Here is a 21,865-nt window from a genome sequence, read left to right as displayed (position 1 = left end):
AGAGTTTAATTGCTGAACAACGAAGGATGATTGTCCGGTGGCTAGACATGGATGATAAATAAATCCTGCTCTTCAAAGATTAAATTAGATATGAATAACAGCAAGAGGACCCACTTACCATAGTACCTTCTAAAATCTCTTTTATCAGACTATTATTCAGGACAGAAATAACAACATAATCTAGTGTTCAGGGACTACAGCAGGAACAGACTTCTAATCCCAACTCTGACGCTGACTTGAGCAAGTTATTTCATCTCTCTCAGCTGCCGCTTGTCAAATGACATATTTTTTTCTTTGACTCCTAAGTCACTATATGAGGATGCACCAAGAGATCCAGCTTTGAAATAATTAAAAAAAAAAAAATCTATAAAAGATAAAAAACAAATTAGGCGCTCTGAAGGTATCATAAAATAAAATAATTACAGCAAAGGATAACAACCTAAGCATATCAGGATGCAACTGCAAGAAAAATCCATAAAACAGACTTTAATCACTGTTGCTATCTTGTATTTGTGTTTAAAAATAAAGAAAGAACAAAGTGAGCGTGTTTGGCTCTCACACCTAACACTAGGGACAAACCTTTATCTATATTTTTTCAGGTAACAAAGAGAAACCCATTATAAATGATGAAAAACATGGAAGTTGCTTCTCATTTCAGCCAAAGATACAGTAGAGAACACAAAAGATCTAAAGAGTGAAGTGTAAGAAATACATACAAGCGAGGTATTATGGTCAACACTAGCAACTAATACCTTATCTGTTCCAGTCAAGCACTGGAGCAGGCTCCCCAGGGAAGTGGTCATGGCCCCGAGTCTGCCTGCTCACGAAGTGTTTGGGTAACGCTCTTAGATACACGCTTTAACTTCTGGGTTGCCCTGTGTGGAGTCAGGAGTTGGGACTCAATCCTCGTGGGTCCCTTCCAACTCAGGATATTCTACAATTCCATCATCTGTCTTCAAAGCACTAGCAAAAATCATGAAATCCAGAAAAGTATAGGCACTAGTTGCTGAGGAAGTGAAGCTGTTATTCCTACTCACAGGTTTTCCAAACAGTATGAAATTGAGATGTTTGTCTTAATTTTCATGTTGCCTGCCATGCCCTAAAGAAGAAAAAAAAACCCCCAAACTTACAATTTTTTTTTTTTTTTTCTGCTGTTGCTTTTCCGTTCAGTGAGGTTTGAAGCAGAAGCAATGATTCTGTTTGTATTCCTGGAAACTTGACATTGCATTGGTTCACATTTTAAAGGTTATCTTTAAAACCAAAAGAGTTCAAAATTGATCTTTTCAAGCCCATACGTACGCATTCATGGATGAGGCTTATGCTTACGAGAAGTTCCAGTATTCGAAAACAGGGAATAAGCAAGTACTGGTTTTGAGCTTCTGCTCACAGAGCTTCTATTCACTTGCCCCTGCTTCCCTCCCCCCAGTTTTTTGCTTTTGTATGTAAAAGACAGCCCTGGCATCCCACTATAATTTCCAATATGAATTTTAACATTAGCACTGTTTTGTATGATTTTTGTCGTATAAAGTATCATTTACATAATGTTTAATTAAACACGTGACTACAGAAAAGAATTCAGATTTCCCCATTCCAATATCCTACAAAATTATTCCTCTACTGGCACATCTAGATAATTTATGAAAACTTATAGTCGATTTATTCCATGTGACACTGGTAAACAAATTAATGTAGAATTTAATTGCCTTTGTCTCTTCAGCTCGGAATTGCCATTTAGTGATATTTATCTGAAATTATGATCTACAAAGAAAATAAATTGTAACTCAGCTTATAAAAGTGATCATATTTAGAAGTTGACAACTGTCACAATTATTAATCTGAATTTTACTTCTCAGGGAAGAAGCATACTTGATCAAACATTTCTGCAAAGAAGGCTGGTTTTATGCTGTCTCATGTTTCCTGCAGTATTGTACTTGCATACATTTTTCTAGATTTATTTATTTATTTACTGTATTTGTATAAACTGCTTTTCTTCTTTCTTCTAAAGCAGACCAGAAACCCTTTTTAAGCAACCTTTTTCCTAGTGAAATGCAAAATAATCAAATCCTTGTTACACCTGATCGATAACTAACATTGAAAAAACAAAACAACTGAAGTAAAAAAAAAAATATCCTTAATCATTATTATATAATGCATACTGCCTCAGCAGTGTTAGTACAAATCATTTAAAAATCCTAAATACAAATATTAGCGTACAAAAGTAACAATGACCCATCTGGCTTGCATTATCTAAAACAAAGTTTGGATCATGGTAAGTTGATAAATTATGACAACATGAACTATGCATTCCTGAAAGACCTATAGATTTTCAAAATTCCTATCTGTTTAAAACATATCTTACAGCTATACGAAATTACACACAAAAAACTGTCTACAGGTATAAACCACCTCTGCTCAGACATTTCTTCTGTGAAGTAGCTTTAGTAGGAAAAAAAAATATATTCGTATATTTTAAACTGAAGGTACAAACAAGGAATGAATGCCCAAACAGGACAGAGTTAAGTTTTAGGTTATGGTTTTTACCTGAAGGTCTTCTCTTCCGATTTGCCTATTTTGAGATTTACAGCAACAGAAATGCATTTGAATCTGGAAGTGAAAGTTTATTTTCTTTAAGGAAAAAAAAATGCGCAGAGTGGAGGATGGGAAAGGAAGTAGGCAAAAAGAAGGATGTCTGGATATTTGCCACTGTGAATATGAATGGACTTCAGTAAAACTTAGTTATTTTTGCCTGGAAATGTTTTTTTCTTTTTAGGACATAATTACCATAGCCTAGAATTACTGTGGATTACACACGTGGGCATGACAAATGCATTCTTAGGCTTGGGACTTGCACCCAGAGTCTTCAGAGAAGTCCACGCAGGGATACAACGATCCTGACCATATAAAACAGGGCAGTTCAGCCTTTCAGACAAATTTACCTATGCTAAGATAATGGCATAATTGACATCTTGTAATTAAATATTTTAAGAAGATATGCATTCACGCTAATTTTCCAGTTTCCTAAAACCAGGAAAGCGCTATTTCTTCTACTTGTTAAACTCAGGAAGAATCACAGCAATAAATTCCTAGCGTTATCAGACAAAGCAGCAAAAAGCCTTTTCCTCTGATCTGACACCCTGGATTCGCATCTGCTCTCCCTTCTTTGGGGTGGGGTGCGGAAGGAGAAGAGGGAGAACTCGCTGGGTAGAGGGAATCAAACTCCAGGTATGCCTGCACGGCTAACACGAGGGTGTAACTGCAGACAGACAGACGTGACCTAGTTTTAATCTCACTAGCTTGGGTACAAATAGCAATGAAAAAAGCAGCAGTAAAAGCGCCTGTGAGAGTGGCTAGAGCATGTTGAAGCCTGTTCTGCTGCAGGTTTACTGCTTTTTGTACCCAAGCTAGTTCGAGTACGCCGAAATACGCTGCAGTCACACCTCCTAGGCCCCCAACTGAATACCTGTTGCCGTCTCTTCTCCCAATAACTGGATGATCATTAAAGAAATAAAGACCCTACAGAAGCATAGTAGAGGTGGGCTTCTGGCAGACACACAACAAGGCAAGCTACACATTTCTGAGTCAGCATGCTTCTTACCAAGTCACTTGAGCACTGGGCTGAAAACGGGCGATCTGTCTCCTAAAGGCTTGTGTCAGAGCTTTTCTCTTCCTATTTCCTTTTGAGACGCTTTTGAGACACGGCTCTGCTCTCCCTGAACCAGCAAGAGCACTGTCAAAAGCAGAAAGTAACTGGCAGCGTTTTTATTTTCTTCTTCTCTCCCATCCCCAGCAATGATCCCATGCACGAAACATGTAATTGCTATCTCCGACTGATGAATTGTGTACTGACAAAGAATGCCAAGATGCTTAAGCCTTTTCCTTAAAGTATTAGTACAACGCCAAAGTTTCTGGGCCAGGAAAGTCAGGCAACTAAGAGAAGGAAAGATAACAGGGAAGAAAGAAGCCCCCTTCTCCCTTTAAAATGTCATAAGTTTATATAGGGAAAAATAAAATTAGTTCAATGCAAACTTCACTGTTCCTGAAGACATCATCGGTTGTTTGGGAGAAAGCTCCAGTCTACTTGCTCTGTCATCTTAATATTACCATGGAAAAAAATAGAAATGAGCTGATGTGCTGCTACACCAAAGCCTTAAGAATTGTGCCTACCTGGGGTGTCTCTCTCAGGTTACAATGACAGCCAGAAGTTGTTTCACATGGGCCAAATCTGAGATTACAGTTGTGCGATAGCCGGTAATATGCAGGGGAACAAGCCTGTTTTCAAGTAAATGCTTCATAATAAAACCAGCACCTACTCTTGTCCACATGGACTGAAGAAGTACTTGCAGCAGCAGTACAAAAGAGTAAGGACACTCGATTCCAGTAACAGCAGCAGTATTCATTCAAGCAATCTAAAAAGACAGCTCTAGGTAAATAAGTGATCCAGAGGAATTTTCGTAAGGTATTTAATAAAACCCAGAAGGTGGATGAATGAGAATTACTACATTAGCACATCTGAACTTTTCCTGCAAAAGGAAAATAAATAAACTACCAAACAGTAAAATCCCTCTTTATTCCTTACAGAGACAAGAGAAACCTGCTCAGGTATACTTCATCTCAACAAAAGCTGTATTTACAAGAAGTCCGCATTCCGTCATTCATCCACTGGTATATATTTCCAGCTTAATAAGGGACCTCAGCACAATACCAAGTAACTACTTCTAGCTTTTTAATTAGAAGTACGGCTACGGTTAAGAATCAGACACACGCAAGGTAATAAAAAGCAGCCACCACACCTTCAGTTTCAGAAAGGTTCCGGCACAAAACTTCTCTGGGCTTACAAACACATCTTCCAGATACGCTTGCAATGTCTCTTTCCTTTCCAAATTGTTGGGTCTTTATGACAAATTTGTGTTTGTGTGTTATAGAGTACTGAGCACACTACTGGTAACTGCAAAGTCTTGCCAGGATCTAAATGCATCTTGTCACGCAATCACATTACTTCATGACCGGAGGTGTTCACAGGTGAAGTTATTTACCAACCGCAACGCCGCTCCGCTCTGTTTGCTTTGCCGGGGAAGGGAGGGGGGGGGCTCGGCTGGAGGTGGGGCAGCCCTGTGACACCTGCACACGGAACGGCAAGAGGAAAAGGCAATGCACACCGGGTACTGGGCAGCACCCATCATCCGTCCGCCTCATTAAGCCAGAGCACAGCCCACCGGCATGTGTTCTGCGATGTCAGCGTTCACCGAGATGCACGGGAAGAGGTCTATCAGACACCTTAGGCAAGCCTGACTGACACAGAAAGCGACACAGAAAGCTAAGCCTTCTTCACCTATGAATTTACAGCCATCACAAGTCAGAAGAACCTACTTCATCCTCTGATCAGGAACATCAAAAAACTTGGAATAGGTAGGTGAACTTCCGACACAGTCTGGCAGAGTCTCTTAAACAGAGTAACACAAATATGTATCCTGGGCAATAAATACTAGTGTAGGGTGGAGAACTTCTGCCCTGCTTTCTCACTAGTTTGTAATTCAAGTTCTAATTTAAAGTCAGACCTTTGGTCTCCTCTGCATTTTCCTCGAACAGGCAACAGCAACTTTCTACCACTTATAATCGCTACACAACTATTTTGCTGTATCTGAACAGTACTACCCTTGGTAGTAATTTTTTAAACCGTGGGTGGGTACCCAGCCATCACACGCATCCTGATTCAAGAAAACTTTTCCCTAACATTTCTTTTGCAGTAAAAAGCTTTGTTTTTAGAAGGAAAAATTCCAAATTGAGACAACCTACTTTAATGCCAGAAAAACTTCCTGCACTGTACAGAAAAAAGGCAGAGATGAGTAATCTACTGTCTGTAAATACCCACACATAAAATAAGAAAACGTGATACTATCACTCATCCCCTCCATGACTGGGACAATTCAGACACTGTCCAGCTTGATCTTTGAGGGCCAGGAGGTGTTCGGGTGACCCTGGTAAGGTCTGTTATCCTCAAGAGGTTAACACAGCACATTCTTCTAGGTCCAGAGCAGCCTGGTTCAGAGGCAACCTGGGGCATCTTCCTTGCACCCTGCTGAGCGGCGAGACATGCCAAACGTTTAGGCTGCCTTCTGGAATGGGCTAAGGATGTCCAGGAATACAGGGCAGCTACAGGGAGAAGCACCAAGGAGGTACCTGCAGTGCCTGGTTTGAGATGCGCAGATGACAATGTGGAGACTGCTTTCTGTAAGAGCGCATGGATGGAGAAAGGCTGCTACACAGAGGACACAGCTCCTAACCTAGCTGCTCATCAACTACTAAACCCACGTTTATCAAGTGAGGTTTCATTCCGAACTTACTGCTAACAAAGCAGGCTCTAAAGAGGGATAGTTCAGAAAAAGCACAAATTATTTATGAGAATGGATACTATGACTTTTGCAGCACACAATTGTACCATGAAATATTCCTAAGTGATACCTTGAAATGCTAGACAGAGATAATTCAGACACATCCGCCTTCCCTTATTCCCAGTGTCCTACAACAGCTGCAAAAATTCAAAAGTTTTTAGAAGCAGATTTCTGGTTTTTCTGGGGGAAGGGAGAAGATAAGCATTATTTTTCCCAAATCCTGTTCACAGGTGAACCTGAACCACAGCAAGGTGGTGTATCGATCTCTGCTTTCGTACACTAAGGTTTAATGCAACATTTTACATCAAATTTTGAACAACTTGTGAGAAAAAAACAAAACCAAGCAACATTTATCTTTAACTGATGGATTCATCACTGTATTCTTATACTTCTGTATTTACTATACTGCACGTTACATTACGAAGGAGCAAAGCGGCCCCAGAAGATAACATGCCCAGAGCGGAGAGCGTGCATACCAAATACTGCCACGGTTTGCCGCGGGAACGACTTCCAAGCGTCGGGAGCTTCCTTGCAAGCAATCGCTCACCTTCATGGCAAGAGTCAGCTCAAATTACTGCAACAGTGAGCAGCTAACAGTTACTTCACTTACTATACTCAGGTTAGCCCCAGTAAGCATAAACTTACAGCCGAAACTGGAGCTCAGAGCTGTTTGATTGGCAGCTGATGAATTTTGCTAATTAATGTAAATTGTGCTAACTTGATACATCGCTTGTGGTTGAATTCCCATTTAGAATATGCCAATAGTTTTACTCACAGACATGTTTTGCCCCAGACTTCGTATCATCAGTAGGTAAAATAAAAGCATGTACAAACATGTGGTTTGGATTAACGATTTTTGTACAAATCGAGGGTGTGTGTAATTTGATACATTAAAGTATTCCTACAATTCCTACAATGGCCAAGATGTTCCAGCTTTCCCATCTGCTCGTTATTCCCCTAGCCTTCTCATGCCGAAAACTAGCACTGCTTAAATGCACCTTTTCATCATTTTGCACAACCTATATGAATCAGCTGAACTCCAATTGTCTACCCTACAGCCAACCATTGAGAATTACATGCTTAAGAGCTACTAAGAGTAAAGCCGAGTCTATGACTTTGGAAGAAACATCAGAAATATACATTTACTTATTTAAAATATGAACACAGGTACAGGCTGCTCATACTGCTGTACAACACCAGAAATGCGTTTAGAAACTGAAGAGCCTCTTCTGTGAGGAAATGGCAGGTCTAAATATTCCTGCTCTTCCCATGTCTACTACAGGGAGTCTGAAAGGTTCCTCCTTCATTTCTAAATATAGACCTCATGATCAGATTCTGCATGATAGGTTTATGAGCACCAGCAATATGATTTCAGACTGGAATAGCAAAACAAAACACAGAACAAGTCACAGTGCTCCTCTGAGTCCTCTCTAAGGTCACCACCCGTGGGGACACAACCCAAGAATGTGAGGCAGTGAGCCTAAAGAACAACCAGAAGAGAAGCAGCCAGAGCTGCAACGGAGTAAGTGGAAGCTGTAATCTTTATTACGATGGGGTAAAACACGGGAAGTGACTTGCAGTTTTTAAACTATAACATACAGTTATGAGGGATCTTATAAATAACAAGCTGGATGTCCTTAATTGCAAAGGTATTGGTAACACTATTTTCCTGATCTTCTCTGTAACAACAAAGATGGATTCAAAGCAATGGCATATAACAAATATGTAACTACCAGTTGATTTTAGGGAGTTTGCATTTATTTAAAAACCCTAGAAAACAAAAAACAAACATAAAAAAACCCCAACCCCCAAACTAGATTTACAGGTCCAGCAAGTATTACTGCATATTTCTGTAAACTTCCACACTCCTTGTAACTCTATCACACTGGTAACTTAATAGTCCTATATAGTTATTAGCATCAGAGGACTGTCTCAGTTAGTCTGAATATGTCCAGTTGCTGAATTAAGTGAAGAAGGACCCCGAAGCCACCTGTGGTTGGGCTCCTCACCAGGCTTGGGGAGCTTCAGCAGGGAGAGTGACTTCTGCTGGCAAATCTCCGAGTCCCAGCCCAGCACCCTCCTAACCTTACTTTTGCTCATTTCTGTCAGATTCAGTGAAATTCCTGAGCAGAGTAGTTTACTAACCCTTTGTAATCCCCAATAAACAGTTCGATCATTAACAGCATTAACAACCTGTATATCACACAACAAATCATTTATGACCCTCCTTTTCATCTTCCCTCACTGTTGTGGCTTTCCACCTTTTCTGCTTCTGTTGGTGTCTTAGTTCAGTTGAATTCTTTGTTCATTTATTCCTTCTGCTGGGGGTGGGGAAGAATCAGAGTATTTTTCCGTTAGGAGATAAAAAGAATCCTTTTGTTCTGCTCGGATTGGTATTTTATAAAATTTGGTATGCTCTCCCTTCCGGATTTATTCTGGCCTTATAATCCAAAATGGTCAGAGGACAAACGTTCCTTCACAAGATGCTCCCAAACCCCTACGGCAAAAATTTAAGATATCACTTACTTAAAAATAGAAACTAAGGTCTAAATTGGTGGATTATATCATTGATCTGGGCCCTCTTATCTGTGCTAGAAAAGCTGTAGAATATATAAATCTAGTGGAAGTCTCAGTGCAGAAAAAGTCACTATTCTGGACTCCTTGTACAATTTCTCCAAGGGCACAGCTTTACATCCATTTCTGTTTTACTACACTGTTCTAACTATGAACTTATCAGTGGACAAGAAACTGGAATACTTTTCTGTGTACTTTTGGCTAGTTTAATGCTTTGTTATATTTTAATTGGCTTTTTGGAAAATACAATGTCATTTTAAGTTTTGTAAGAAGAATCAGGAAACTGCACCCAAACTTTTCATGTTGTTATTGAAAGGTCTAAGGGTTTGTAATACCAGCACATAAATAAAATAAACCAAAGGCTATATAAGAGAACAGCACATTCTCCTTATCACCACACTGGGTTTTCTCCTTCTAGACCTTCACTCAAGGCAAAGATACCAACATAAAGCAGTGTTCCTTGCTCACTGGGACCTATCCCCTCCTTGGACAGTTGCACTCGTTTGAAACGTGCCTGCGTACAGCAGCATCTTCTCTCCACTTCAGACTGAAACAATTACACTGACACTTTCTGTGGCTTAACAGCATTCAAATAGCAGGTTTTTATCTTGAAGTACGAAATGTACATCATCCTGTGACTGCCAGGTTTGTAATTAAAGCACGGCCATACCAGGAACTCTGTGGTACTTGTGTAAGTGTAAAGTGGGCAAAATCTTCTGAAACAACGCTGGAATATTCCTCTTAAAAGTCACGTTGCTCAGAAAGTATAGGCCTACCACTGCCTAAATACATCAATGGTAGGTCTTCCCAGCTGCGTGAAGTTGTATGCTTTGCCAACACAACCTCGTTACATTCGTTACTGGAAGAGAGTAAATATGGCTAATCACGACCTGTGTTACCAGAGAGTGATCTTCACAAGTAAAATTTCATAAACAGGTATGAACACGATTAACCCAGGGAAGAGACCATCCTCTCCAAAACCAGCTATCACTCAAGGTGCACTTGTTCTATTCGTTATTTGTCAGTAAACTTCTCAATAGATTGCATATTCAATGTGACATATTTAATAAGCGTCTCCAAGACTGTAGAAATGTCAAGTTCCCAAAACACAAGGTCTGATTCCCAAACTATTGCAGTCTGGATAATGTTCACCTGCGTTCAGGCTGTTGTAGCATCTCTCATTTCCCTGGCTAGACAAAGGACAAGTGGCATACTCTCAGAAAAGTTCTATGTCTGACTGACTGTCTTTATAGAAGTTCTCAAGGACTTGTATTTGCATGATTTCATCTCGTTTCAACTGCCTTGCATCAGAAGCCAGCTACAGACACTACAGTAGCTGCTTAACAGAGTTCTCCAGCCTGCCGTAACAACTCCCCTCTGAGAGGGGCCAGTGCCTCCCAGAAGAGGGGTTGGTGGAAAGCTGTCCGTAATCCTCACAAAATCTCTGGTTGTAACCTGCTGAAACAACAGTGCACCCCAAGCAGGTGCAGCCCATCCCACAGTGGCAGAGCCGGGGTTTGGCACTGGCTAGGAAAAAGCAGAAGCGAAGATCATCATTGAATCAGCTGTACCTTAAAAAAGGCGATGGCAAACACGTGCGCAAGAGGGCTTAAGGAGGACAAACATAATCTTTCACAGTGCAATAATTCACAGGCCGGCTACAGCAATTACAACTTCAGAAAGTTAGCAACAATGAAGTGCAACTGCAAGATACAGCTATACACATCTGGGTTACAGACAGCACTGCTGAGGTACTGGGCTCTGCAAGCAGGCTCCGCACGTGTTCATGCTTGTGTAAGTCTTTGCATAGGCATATCCTGTAACATTATTATATGCTGACAGTGACCCTCATTATCAGAGAGGGTCAGTATCAGTCAAGCACCTAGCCAGGCCAATCCCATGCACCTAAAACAACAAGCAACCTTCTGTGAGAATGGCATCCACGTAAAGGATAATGCTCACGATACGTGCAAGTCTAACGCAAGTCTCAACTGGCAAGGACATGACTGATCTGACAGACTTGATAGCTTCGGCACAGCCTACCTGGCTCCACCTGCTCCGCTCTTCAATACGTACACACCCCACTTTTTCTCCAGTGTACGTTCCAGAAGCATTACCAATGCACAGGGTTGGGACGACAGCTAATATTTTTTGTTTTAAAAAATGTTGACGTCCTTTTGACAAATTCACTGCTGAAGACAAAGTAAAATCCAGCTAAGAAATCTCGGCGGGGCGCAGAGCAGAACAGCAGTGCCACAGGTGGAGCAACGCACATGCCTGAATACCCAGCTCACCTGCCAGAGAGAACTGAGCTGGCAGATTATGACACTAACCCTTCGGCCAAATGACCCTTAACTAATTTTATTAATACTGCCCATGCCTTCAAGAGAGGGGCCGATTCTCAGTAAAATGTACATGGATGTGGATGGCAGTATGGGGAGGAAAAACACCCCCCAAAACCAAACAGGTGTGTGAAGTGTTAATTTGCTCCAATATATCTGTTGTATTGCTATCGGTTCTCCTTAATGATAAATTAGCTTAAAAAAAAAAGCCAAAAGCCTATTAAAATGTCTATTTTGAGACATTAGCATTCGCTTTTTAATCTGTGTGCTCAAAACTCTCTCTCTCACACAGTAGCTCAAGAACTGCAGAGCAAGAAGACATCTAAAGCAAAACCAGTTTTGAAACAGGCTCATATCTCAAATTTCCTTCACGAGGGTAGTTCAGTGTTCCCTTCACATCCTGTCCTTCGTTACCTACTGTTGGCTGAAGATAATCTCTTCCAGGCTTCTCAAATGCTGACACAGGAACCTCTGTGAGCACACTGAACTACTTCCTTTTCTCCTTGAAAAGATTTAATAACCTACAACTTTCTTCTGTGCCCTACTTGTAGTCTACCGTTTTCTTCCTTCTTGTATCAAATCGGCTAAAATAAAATTTTATAGAGTGTCAATTCAACAAAGGAAAAACTATAGAGTTAGTTCTGACAGCTCCCTTTCTCAAAAAATTTAATCAAAAAAGAAAGAAAAGAAAAGAAAAAATCCTTTGCCCTTGAAAAGATGAATTGAATAGCCTTAGGTACTGTGACTGTATTTATGAAAAAGTTTTTGGACACTAAACACACAAGTCTCCACAGAAATGGGGAAAGTGTTTTGCCCAAGTCATAAACTTCTTTTTCCACGACACAGAGCAAAATATGCTGTACTCCACTGCTAGACATAAGCTCACCTCTCAGAGAGGTGCAAGTCCCATCCATCTCAAAGGGAAGCAATGCCTATGAGATAATACCATCAAATGAAGTAGCCTCAAAAAAAGCCACATACATATGCACACAAACATATGCTATTCCAATTTAGGAGAGCAATTATCTTCTCTACGGAAACGCAGTGTTCTGTCCAGACGTTATTTTAAAGTTTTCTTACAAAAAACATCTTCTTAACACTTAATATTGTGATGGTAGCACCAAATCACAGTACTTAATATTAAAAAAAATAATAAAATTAAATTAATAGATGACAGAATGTATGACTGTTAACTTTTCTATGTAGAAAAGGCATTCAAAATAAAGTGAAAAGTCATGGTAAAAGTCATGTAAAACTAATGTAAAGCTCCCTGGACATAAATGAAAATGAGGCCAGCACATTTAACATCTCCATGTATTTGCCATTTAATGCTTCATACTGTAATGTTGCAGAAATTTATTATTTTCCTCACTTTTATCCAAAAGTTAATTTTGATTTTAAAATTTTGTATTTTATAATAGTGAGAAAAACATCTAACAAGAAAGATTATCAGAGATTAATCCAGTTGCTGAGCATGTATTTATATTTCATGCAGAACACGCATTTTCACTTTGTTAGATCCCCCCCCATCTGTCTGAAGTCAAATAGTCAATTGACCTGTGTATTACTATAGAAAATCTAAATAAAGAAGCAAAGCCTCTCAAATCTGGTTTTCTAACTTAAAGCAATTATTTATTAACACATTATTCATCAAATGCTGAATCATGGGGAAAATGCATAAGTAACTCATTGCTACTTTGCAGATAACTTTATTTCAGCTGATTGAACAAAGCCTTTTTTCTTGTTTTTGGCAGAACTGTATCAGAATATTTATTTAAAACAATGTTGTACAGCTGTTGTAGTTCAGAGAAAAACATATTAAAGTATTTTGGGGCAGGTTTGGGGTTTGTTGCCTTTTTTTTTTTTTTAAAGTCTTGAAGAGAAAAAAAAAAAAGGAATGAAAAAAATTAAGTTCATTTCTTGTAAGTGCAAAGATATTCCCTTGTAGCCAACCTAAGAAGCTAGTATGAGCAATTCGAATTAAGCTATCCAACAGAAATTAAATTTAGAAATCAAGTTTCTCTCATTATAAGTCTCTTCTACTGTTCATCCTAAATTATCACTTTTCATTTTTTATTCTTTATTAAACTATGTAAAATCATCCCCCTGTATGAGGTCCAAAATAACTTTCACAGAAGTCAATGAAAAAAAAAAATCCCTCATTATTACTATTATTCTATACTACAGTAATACCAGGGCTCCCGTTATGATTGACAGATACACAGAAAAACACTGTCCAGAAGAGGCACATAAAATAATTCAGTCAGTCACTGAATTCAAAGGGATCAGAGAATAATTCTTAAAATGCAGACTGTTTAATGCTTACAAAATCAACACATCTGGTTCCTACTTCTGCTCAGGTTCCTCAAAAAATTTTGTTCCTATTTCTGTTGAAATACTTAAGCACTCAAAATACACAGAAACTGATGTTATTCCAGAGATACTCCTTTCCTCACTAAGGTATACTGAATTTATTTCCTATGGCACAAGCCCTACTTCAGGCCATTAGCTCAAACTAGAAAATGCTAAATCATATTAAAGCTCCTGTTCAATAAAAAAAAAAAAAAACTTTTCTGGCTGTATTCAATGGAAGAACGTTTGTCCCTGTATATATGTCTAGAAATATTAATCCGAAAAGGAAGATGCAAGCAATTTAAAAATTAATTTTCATATTTTTATTAATTGTAAAACATATGCTTCTGTTTTTGTGGAATAAATTCATAGCCTTAAAACTCTGAAGATAAGAGTTAAAAAAAAAAAAAAGAAGTTAAATTCTCTACCAGAATGCATTTGCTCAAGTGTAAAGCTAACAAATGCTAAAATTTTTGGCAACACTTCCGCATTTCTGAATCATTAGGTAGTCAAACTATTTTTTGATTTTGCTTGCATGATGTTGGATTAGAATAATCCATATAAATCAGTGGTTTCCCCTCACTAGGAATACTGTGTTTACTTCTGGTCATCTGATGTCAAAAGGATGCATAAAAAAACCAGAGAGGTTCAGAAATAAATAACAAAAATGACTTGCATGTACAGCAGTGGATTAGAATTGTTTACTCAAGAGACAAGTAAGAAAGAATATAGTCAAAGTAAACAAAATAATGGCAAGCCAGAGAAGGCATGCTGAGCATTTCAGTCACTCTTTTCAGAATATAACGATGGGATGCTTTTCCGAATGAAAACTTAAACATGTAGGTCTTTGTCAGAGCGCTGTTTATGCTACGGGAACGGCAGAATTCTCCGATACTTTCCTTCGACCAAGACACGGAGTTCGCAGCCACAAGACAGAACTGAAGTAGGACAAAGAAGAAAAAGCTGAACTCAAGTCATGTATTTAGTTGCCTAGAGACTTAACTCATGGAAACCTAAACATCTAGGCCAAAGTCCTCAAAAGATATTTAAACACTTCTTTTCTACTGATATCAGTTATCGTTTGAAAACAGTGGGGCTTGGTGTCCAAATATGCCTGACGATCTAGACTGTAACAACTTTAAGCTCTTCAAGTCTAGGCAGCAACAGTGACAACATTATGAAATAATTTATATGCCTGATAGTAGTCTGATGCCCGTTTATTTCCCTTTTCAAATCATCCTGAGACTCTGTTATATGTAAAGTCTGTGATTAAGCAGCACTTTCTAGTTGATACCATGTGTGAAAATACAAGCCATGGGGCTTCATACCTGTGCCTTCGGTAAGGCTACCAGGTTTTTTTTTTCCCCATAAATAGTCACCATCTCCCCTTCCCATCACCGTCCGTTACCGGATCTCCTTCCCTCTGCCATGGCAGATACTTTCATGTGCAACCGCATGGCCCTGTTCCCCAAACACCTCCCAGTTTTCGTTAGAGCCCCGATTAGCCCCGCACCAACCCCCTCCGCCTTCAGCTCTTCTCCCAGCGCCTGCTCTGCCTCTATCCGCTTCCCCCCCCCCGGTGCCATTCGCAGCCCCGCGACGCTGCTTGGCTCCTGACCACCAACCCCTCTCCCCCAAGTCTGCTACTTCCTAACGTCTCGCTGCTCGCTTCCTTCCTACTCCCACACCACAAGGCCTCTACAGAAGCTTTCGGTTATAATCCTCCTTGCTCTTACGGAGCAAAACACCATCTTCCCTTAAAATAAGGGTACCTAATGCCAAATACCACAGTGAATAGCAGGAAGACTTATCCACAGGCAGCACCTTGCAGCTTCAGGGAACTCGCCTCTCCGGTGAAGCAGGCTTCACCACCCTTTGTTTGCACAAAAATAAAAATATTTCTACCTAGTGATGCCTTCTCTGAAGTTTCAAGTTTATTTGTGGCATTCCAAACTCACTGCGATACTGACACGCAGAAAAACGCCACCAAGCTGAGCATCAAACATTACTTCTCAGACCAACTAACAGTTAGTAAGTTCTTAGGTATTTCTATTAGGGCAAAATAAAGTATGTGAGTAAAGGAAAAGTAAATAACAGGAGAGTCTTTGCAAATTGAGCACAGAACAATTACGGATTACACTGGACAGGATTAATGCAGAGATTAAAAAAGTAGTAATTATTTGCAAATTTTTGATGAACGTACAGATTCATACAACCTAATCCTCAAATACCACCTGTCTGCGGAGACCTCTGTTATACATGCTAACTGCCTTTTCCCGCCTTTTTCCAGACCCTACATTAGGACATTAAATAGAAGTCTCTATAGAGAGCTTTCTTTCAAGACAATGATAACTGGAGATGCTTTAAGATATCTTCACCAGTCGTCAGCAATGAATAAGTTTATATTCCTCACCATTATAATGAACATTTTCATATATTACATATGAATTTTGACGACCATCTACCAAAACAGAAACTAAAACGTATTTCATTTTTTCTATAACAGAAGCTCAGAAACATTCTAGACATACAGATACTATAAATAAATTCCAGTGCACACAGTATTATAATTATTTGCAATAGTTAGCAAAAGCTGAATATTAACACTTCTTTTACTGTTTTGTTAAACGCAATAATATTAAAAATCAGATTAATATACTTCCAACAGTTCCACTATGGGATACGTGTGTCTCAGGTTGTTGTATCAAACCCACAACTTCAAAAAAAACCCGAACAAAGTTAAACTTATTTTTATTCAGCACAGATCAATATCTGAAGAAAGTCGATTAACTGCTTTAAAATAAAAGCAAAAATTGTCAACAGCAGGTTCTACAAAGTTTATATATTCATTTTGTGACTAAATAACAGTTATTGCCCTGACAGTTAATATTTAAGAAAAACAATGTAGTTCCTACACACAGGAATACCTTTACTGGCATAAAGTATTTACAAGTTCCTTTTACACTAAAAAGACTCAAAAATTACTATCTTTTAATTTGCTGTTTATTTCTAGTTCCAGGGACATGCTCATTAAGTTCTACCTCACCATGTGTCTGCAGATTCCTAGCAGAACTCTTACATCAGATAATGACTTGAGTTACAAAAAATGATTAAGACTGATTCATAACTGTGAAGTGTTTAAGAAAAGGAGCATGGGAAAAAGACCAGCAAAAACCACAAGCACAGGAAGAAAGCTAAATATGTAAGGTGATCCACTAGGAATCCACATACCAGCTGATTAAGAAGCTGCCTAACGACCAGCTTTTGGGATCATTACATAGTTAGGACTGCTCATTCCCCAATACCTTTGTGAAGTTAGAACTCATAAAAAATTCAGGTTTAGGGCTTGATCCAGCACCCAAGGAAGTTAATAAATATTTTAACACTGACATCAGTGAAAACAGAATAGACCCTTTATTTTTTTTCCTTAGTGTAAAGAATTATTATATAGATTTTTAATAACAAAATATCAAGAGTACAAATATTTTATTGATATTTCAAAAAATCAAAATCACCTTATACAGCAATATTATAACACCCCAAATTACATGCCTAATACAAACCTATTTATCAAAGAATAATAACTTGGCCAAAGTATGATACAACAAAGATGTTACAGGAGTAATGCAACTTTCAGAAAAAACATCAACACTACCACAGCGAGCACTGCAACTTTACAGCTAGCACGCTCTGCACAGATGGACAAGTAATTTTTAGAAATGAATCACGCTGCAAATGATTTTACTAATTTTAAAACAGAGGTGAGGAACCAATAGCCTACAGGCCAGATATGGTTTGCTTCTTTAGTTCAGATGGCCTACAGACACATACGTGCTTTATTACTTAGTAACACCAAGGCAGACTTCAAGGAAACCCACGTCTGTTTTAAAAGGCTCCAACAAGTCACATATTTTTAAATACATAATCCTTAAACCCAAACATCAGCCTGAAGTGTTAAAGTATTAAATGAGATCTATGTTATTAGTTCGCTTTTTTTTCAAATGCACAAATTCTTGCGTTATTGTCCACTAAATAGAGCACATTCTTGCTACCCTGAGAAGACAGGACTTCACAGCCCTCAACATTTAAATTATCTCAGTAGAGAAAAGTCAACGGTACTTTGAATCTGGAGAACAGCCTATGCAACAGCTGTGGTAGAAGAATGTTGATACCTGCTCCGATACAGAGAAACATACTCGAGAGCCCTTATTTAGGACAAAACTGCCACTGAAGTCAGTGAATGTTTTGCCTTGAAAAGATACAGTACCAAATATAGATCTCCGTCTTTCATAGACGGCTTCTTTCAATGTGAAAAGCATTTCTGAATCTGAAAGTGCACGCAGGATTCTAAATAAGAAAAGAACAACAAGTGAGAAAGAATTTATTGAGAACGCAAGAAATCATAGGCCACCACTCTACTTTCATCCTTTCTGCAATTATTTGCAGCTGCCATGAACATATTGATACTTAGTAAAGTGAAGGCTGCAGCTTTAATTGAAGTTTGACTGCTATAAACAGTTAGCTGCCTGGCTCTGGCCCGCACTCTAATACCATCAGCAGAACAGAGATGGGAAGCATAAACAAACCTTTTAACTAGATTACAGTTTCTAAAACGGCCAAGAATCCCTTCGGCAAGAACTCCTGTGTGACAAAATGTTAAAGGAGGGAAAATATTTTTAAAGAGTATCTTAAAAAAGCCTAACCTTTCCTAAGATAGTATGAATGGGAGTCTTGACTTTAAGTTTTCAAAGGGGGCTGTCCTTGACAAACATGGTCTGATCCTTCAAGAAAAAATAAAAAGCCAGAAAACTTTAAATCAAATAGTTGCAAAACAGAACGATATTTTCCAAAGGCTTTTTTTCCTCTTAACACTTCAAAATGCATCAAGAAAAGTTACTGAACTTTGAAATACCAGCAGATCTTATAATTTCACATTTCAAGTAGCCACGCTCAAGAACAACATAACAAAAACACGTTGCTTCACCAATTTATACCAACATGTCCACCTCTTTAAATCTGATCCTTCTCATAATTTGCTTTAGCCGAGCTTCTTCCCCATAAAGATTACGAGGGGACAGCCTACCCCCCTTCTGCCCCCAGGCCCATAAAAGACAAAAGGAAGTTCTGTTCTAAAAAAATCAGCTCGCTACAGATTTCCAACTACTTTGTTTCTTTAATCAATGATGTCATTTGCCCACTTTTGCAGTGTTTTTTTACAAAAATAGCAGATACTAAAAAAATCCAACCCTTAGATGAGAGGATCCAGCAAAAACTTTTTTTTGTGCTTGTCTTCTACATACATATAAAACAAATAAAATCTACCTCCTTAAAACGACAGTATGCTTATATTAAAAAAAATTAAATAGATGCATAAATCTTCATTGCATTAGTCATAAAAGTAAAAAATTAAATAAATTTAAAATATATATTAGGTGCAAACACAGTCAAGATATAAAGCCAGTGCCAGCTGTTTGTTATTGTCAACGCTACAGCTTGAGCCCTACCAAAACACATGAAATTTGTACTCATTCTAGGGGGGGCTAATCACATATACACACACACACACACATATATATATATATGCGCACGTGTGTGTTTAAGTATGTGTGCGTGTGTATACATACACGTAGAAAAAATATACTTGAGACATACAGGTAAAAGCTCAAAGGAATGAGACAAAACCACATTTTACACATTTTCATAAGCAGTTTAGTTTGTCACAACAGATAATCCTAAATAACGTGTTGGCAATGACCTACCAGAGCTTAAAAATAAAGTCTAAAATTGGTAAATTGAAATTTAATTCACATGCTTTTGAAACATTAGGCAGTATGAATGGAAAAATTAGACTATCTATATTTATGATACGTAGGCCTACCTTCTATTTGGCCGACTTTTACTTTTCTCTTAACTTAGACTGCATTTGTTTCCTTTGGCAGCGGGGTACAAGGCAACATTATTGCAAGCCTCTCTTTATCTAAATGTTGAGAATATCACCATTTGATCCAACAGGATTTGTTGTGCAAACAATTGACAACTGTTCTGGTTCCCTCACTTGGGAATTTTTCTTAGCGAGGCCACACTACTGATGCTGCAAACCAAGGGCCCTAATATTTAAGATGCTATTTACATTTCACATTACTCCTCCTTCAGGAAGTCACCAAAATAATCTTGGACTTAATGTCACTGAAAATGTAGACTAACCAAAAATTGTGAGAATTTATATATATTTTTAATCATGGACTTCAATTTTACCTCATATAGGAATAATGTTATTAACATATTGCTGCTATAGGTGTTATCTACCAGATATTGTGGCAAAATAAGAATTTTTAAAATACCATTTGCTTACTTTAAAATATAGAAGAAATTAAAAAAAAAAAACAAACAAAAAACCAAACGAAAACAGCACATTGAAGAATTTAACCAAAGTAATAAATTAAATCCTTTATTCTTTCATACAGAAAGTTGTTAGAAATATCAAAAATAATTTCCAGACATTTTACCATTTCACTTTTTAAGTAAATGTAAAGCTCCCGAAACAGAAGATTTCAGGAAAAAAAAAAAAAACCAAAAACAAAACACCAAACAAATAACAAAGTGACAAATGTATCTTGTGCATCTCCATCTTTCTGTATTGCCCTCTACAATGTTCCTCAGCTGCAACCCAATGAACCAACACTCAAAGCCACTCTCCACAATTTGTTCCTTAGTCATTCCCATGGGAAGGACAGGAGGTAATGGAGATTTTTGTGATGGGAACACCTGTCAAGCTGCAGATAAACTGAGATGATCAACTCATTTCACAAAGGTCTATGAATAGCCATCTCACGGTAATGACTGATTCCTGCTGCCATGTGCCAGATCAAAACAACAACTCCGAGGTAAAAGGCTTGAAACACAGATCTTTGGAGCCACACAGCCGCTTTAATTTTAACTTTTAAGTACTGTTTTAAAGTACCTATTCTTTACATTTCTTTTATATGCTCGTTTGTATGTACACGTGCATTTGTGTATGTAGCTAAACATATATACATATGTACTCATACACTTTATAACATTGTAGTCTAAGTGGGTTTGACAAATTTTACCTTGACTTAAAAACACTGCAAAGTCTGAACTCTTTTTTCAGACGATTCATCAAAAAAATAGGTATTGCTATAATAAAGAACTTGGAATTCGAAGAGAGGAAAGGAGTCAGCACTTCTTAATTTCTTAACTGCTGCTTTTTATTAGCATCCCACTTGGTTTAACTCTAGTTACGTAGCTTTCAGGATGCTTTAATTTTTACCTGCCTCCAATGCTCTTCCCAAAATTTTATTCCTAATACAGGCCTCGGTTCCTGTGCAGGCCTATTTGAAACTGATTGAGCAGTATTATTCCACCTAATAGTTCCAAAAATAGTTACAAAGAAAAGCCAGTGAAAGCCTGTGGTTTCAAACATTCAAATAAGTCTTTAAAAGAATAAGCAGGTCCTTAATGACATAAGAGCATTCAAAAATGTATCCTGTATCTTTTTATTGTTAAAATCAACGGTAACTTTGATACCCACTTCCACTGGGACAAAACAGAAACCAATACGGGGTCCTTAATAAAGCTCAAGCAAACAAAACCAAGCACTTAAACAACTGAACAAGCCCAAAAGAAGAAACCGAACTCCCCACTCTTCAAAAGTTTCAACAGTATTTTTGAAAAGGAAGCTCAGCCACTTTCAAAATTTGTGTCCCGAGCCATTAAAAGAGGAGATTCTTCTCTTACAAGCTGCTTTGTGCATGTGGTCTCTTAAGCCCATAGAAAGACACACTGACATTAGTGGGGCTCCAGATGGGCACCCACCTGGTCTACTGCTTTCCAGAAGGAACATCCACGATAAGCACTTGCTGCTGGTTCAGAAACTAATTTTGTAGTTATGGACTGTATTCAAGTTACTGATCTTCCACATACAAGGAATTACCACGAATAACAGCAGGAAAAAAAAAAAAAAAATTACTGACAAACCGAATTAAATAGCCCAACTGAAAACCAAGGCATTCCATTTTTGAGTGGACTGTTACTTATGCCAAGATCTTTAATGCTTTTTAAGAAGGAGAAAGACTGATCCCTCCACAGCCAAAGAAGAACGAAAGGACTGCAAGCGAAGAAAAGTTAAATTATTCAAAGTATTGCATCATAAAGATTCTCTTCAAACATCTGCTTACCTAGTCTAAA

At 38.3% G+C, this 21,865-nt stretch overlaps 1 protein-coding gene across 19 annotated transcripts in view; it reads right to left on the bottom strand.

The window, feature by feature from the left end:
* MBD5 (methyl-CpG binding domain protein 5) overlaps positions 1–21,865 on the bottom strand; it is a 155,212-nt gene that overhangs the window by 130,430 nt on the left and 2,917 nt on the right. For 2 of the 19 annotated variants that reach the window (XM_082312656.1, XM_082312670.1), the window contains exons 2-4: positions 3,596–3,727; positions 2,542–2,604; positions 753–1,099 (exon numbers count right to left, since the gene is read on the bottom strand). The exons of 15 other annotated variants lie outside the window; for them this stretch is intronic. The gene's annotated coding sequence lies outside the window, so the exon portion shown is untranslated. The remainder of the gene's footprint in view (positions 1–752; positions 1,100–2,541; positions 2,605–3,595; positions 3,728–21,865) is intronic. 2 more of the 19 variants (XM_082312667.1, XM_082312671.1) reach the window with 2 other exon arrangements.

Source organism: Platalea leucorodia, assembly GCF_965183815.1.
Source record: "Platalea leucorodia genome assembly, chromosome: 5".
Classification (NCBI taxonomy): Eukaryota; Metazoa; Chordata; class Aves; order Pelecaniformes; family Threskiornithidae; genus Platalea; species Platalea leucorodia.
Note: the sequence above shows the minus strand (reverse complement) of the source record. Positions and strands in the feature narration are given on the sequence as shown.